Source organism: Arachis ipaensis, chromosome B9 (assembly GCF_059453495.1).
Source record: "Arachis ipaensis isolate K30076 ecotype BB chromosome B9, ASM5945349v1, whole genome shotgun sequence".
NCBI classification, from domain to species: Eukaryota; Viridiplantae; Streptophyta; class Magnoliopsida; order Fabales; family Fabaceae; genus Arachis; species Arachis ipaensis.
In genome coordinates this window covers 52,419,422-52,422,564 of record NC_142444.1, presented here as the reverse complement: position 1 = coordinate 52,422,564, position 3,143 = coordinate 52,419,422, and the positions used below count along the sequence as shown (strand labels likewise).

General features: G+C 44.1%; 1 non-coding gene across 1 annotated transcript; it reads left to right on the top strand.

Annotated features, from left to right (window-relative positions):
• Positions 1-2,603: 2,603 nt before the first annotated feature.
• Positions 2,604-2,711, top strand: LOC148544653 (small nucleolar RNA R71). The gene has a single exon (XR_015901635.1). It is a non-coding gene; the product is annotated as a small nucleolar RNA R71 (small nucleolar RNA).
• The last annotated feature ends 432 nt before the right edge of the window (positions 2,712-3,143 follow it).

The following is a 3,143-nucleotide window of genomic DNA, read 5'->3' as shown; positions in this document are numbered from 1 at the left end:
CAAACTTAGAATATTGCTCGCCCTCGAGCAATAAAAGAAAGAATAGATGAAGAAGAAGAAGAAATGGAGGAGAGGGAGAGTGGGAAGTGTTTTCGGCCAAGAAGGGTGTAGAGGGATATGTTGTGTGAATTTGATGAAGAATGGAGGGCTTTATATAGGGAAGGGAGGGAGGGTTAAGGTTCGGCCATATGGGTGGGTTTGTGTGGGAAATTGGTTTTGAATTTTGAAGGTAGGTGGAGTTTATGAGGTAGGTTTATGGGGAAGAGTGGATGGATGTGAGTGGTGAAGAGGTGATGGGGAAGAGAGTTTGAGGTGATTGGTGAAGGGTTTTTGGGGAAGAGTGTTTATGGGGTTGTGTGAAAGAGAGTGGTGAGAAGAAGTGAGTGGAGGTAGGTGGAGATCCTGTGGGGTCCACAGATCCTGAGTAGATCCTGTGGGGTCCACAGATCCTGAGTGGATCCTGTGGGGTTCACAGATCCTGAGTGGATCCTGTGGGGTCCACAGATCCTGAGGTGTTCAAGGATTTACATCCCTGCACCCATTAGGCATGTAAAAATGCCTTTGCACACAACTCTGGGCGTTCAGCGCCAGGTTGGTGGCCATTTTGGGCGTTCAACGCCCATTTGTGTGCCATTTCTGGCGTTGAACGCCAGAACCATGCCTGTTCTGGCGTTCAGCGCCCAGAAGCTGCCCATTTTGGGCGTTCAGCGCCAGCACCATGCTCTGTTCTGGCGCTGAACGCCAGACAGATGCTCCTCCAGGGTGTGATTTTTCTTCTGCTGTTTTTGATTCCGTTTTCAATTTTTATATTTATTTTGTGACTCCACATGATCATGAACCTACAAAGACATATAACTAAGGAAAATATAGTTAGATAAATAAAAATTGGGTTGCCTCCCAACAAGCACTTCTTTATTGTCAATAGCTTGACAGTGGGCTCTCATGGAGCCTCACAGATGTGCAGAGCTTTGTTGAGACTCTCCAACACCAAACTTAGAGTTTGGATATGGGAGTTCAACACCAAACTTAGAGTTTGACTGTGGGGGCTCTGGTTGACTCTGCTTTGAGAGAAGCTTTTTCTGCTTCCTCTCCATGGTTGCAGAGGGAGATCCTTGAGTTTTAAACACAAGGGAGTTCTCATTCCATTGAAGGACTATTTCACCTCTGTCAACATCAATCACAGCTCTTGCTGTGGCCAGGAAAGGTCTTCCTAGGATGATGGATTCATCCTCTTCCTTTCCAGTATCCAGGACTATGAAATCAGCAGGGATGTAAATGCCTTCAACCTTTACTAACACGTCCTCTACTTGTCCATAAGCCTGTTTTCTTGAACTGTCTGCCATCTCTAATGAGATTTTAGTAGCTTGCACCCCATAGATTCCCAGTTTCTCCATTACAGAGAGGGGCATGAGGTTTATTCCTGAACCAAGGTCACACAGAGCCTTAAAGATCATGGTGCCTATGGTGCAGGGTATTATGAACTTTCCAGGATCCTGTCTCTTCTGAGGCAATGTCAGTTGATCTAGATCACTTAGTTCATTGATGAACAAGGGAGGTTCAACTTCCCAAGTATCAATGCCAAATAATTTGGCATTCAGCTTCATGATTGCACCAAGAAACTTGGCAGTTTGCTCTTCAGTAACATCCTCATTCTCTTCAGAAGAGGAATACTCATCAGAGCTCATGAAGGGCATAAGGAGGTTCAATGGAATCTCTATGGTCTTTAGATGAGCCTCAGAGTCCTTTGGTTCCTCAGAGGGAAGCTCCTTATTGATCACTGGACGTCCCAGGAGGTCTTCCTCCTTGGGATTTGCGTTCTCCACTCCCCTTGTAGGTTCGGCCATGGTGCTTATGTCAATGGCCTTGCACTCTCCTTTTGGGTTCTCTTCTGTATTGCTTGGGAGAGTACTGGGAGGGATTTCAGTGATCTTTTTACTCAGCTGGCCCACTTGTGCTTCCAAATTTCTAATGGAAGACCTTGTTTCATTCATCAAGCTCACAGTGGCCTTGGATAGATCAGAGACTAGATTTGCTAAATTAGAAGCATTTTGTTCAGAGTTCTCTGTCTGTTGCTGAGTGAATGATGGAAAAGGTTTATTATTGTTAAACCTGTTTCTTCCACCATTATTAAAGCCTTGTTGAGGCTTTTGATCCTTCCATGAGAAATTTGGATGATTTCTCCATGATGAGTTATAGGTGTTTCCATAAGGTTCACCTAAGTAATTCACCTCTGCTATTGCAGGGTTCTCAGGATCATAAGCTTCTTCTTCAGAAGATGCCTCTTGAGTACTGTTGGATGCAGCTTGCATTCCATGCAGACTCTGAGAAATCATATTGACTTGCTGAGTCAATATTTTGTTCTGAGCCAATATGGCATTCAGAGTATCAATCTCAAGAACTCCCTTCTTCATAGGCGTACCATTATTCACAGGATTCCTTTCAGAAGTGTACATGAACTGGTTATTTGCAACCATGTCAATGAGTTCTTGAGCTTCTGCAGGCGTTTTCTTCAGGTGAATGGATCCACCTGCAGAAGTATCCAATGACATCTTTGATAACTCAGATAAACCATCATAGAATATATCCAGGATGGTCCATTCTGAAAGCATGTCAGAAGGACACTTTTTGGTCAGCTGCTTGTATCTTTCCCAAGCTTCATAGAGGGATTCACCTTCCTTCTGTCTGAAGGTCTGAACATCCACTCTAAGCTTGCTCAGCTTTTGAGGAGGAAAGAACTTGGCTAAGAAAGCCGTGACCAGCTTATCCCAAGAGTTCAGGCTATCTCTGGGTTGAGAGTCCAACCACACTCTAGCTCTGTCTCTTACAGCAAAAGGGAAAAGCATGAGCCTGTAGACTTCAGGATCTACTCCATTAGTCTTAACAGTATCACATATCTGCAAGAATTCAGTTAAGAACTGAAAAGGATCTTCAGATGGAAGTCCATGAAACTTGCAGTTCTGCTGCATTAGAGAAACTAATTGAGGTTTCAGCTCAAAGTTGTTTGCTCCAATGGCAGGAATGGAGATGCTTCTTCCATGTAAATTGGAATTAGGTGCAGTAAAGTCACCAAGCAATCTCCTTGCATTATTATTATTTTCGGCTGCCATCTCCTCTTCCTGTTCGAAAATTTCTGAAAGGTTATC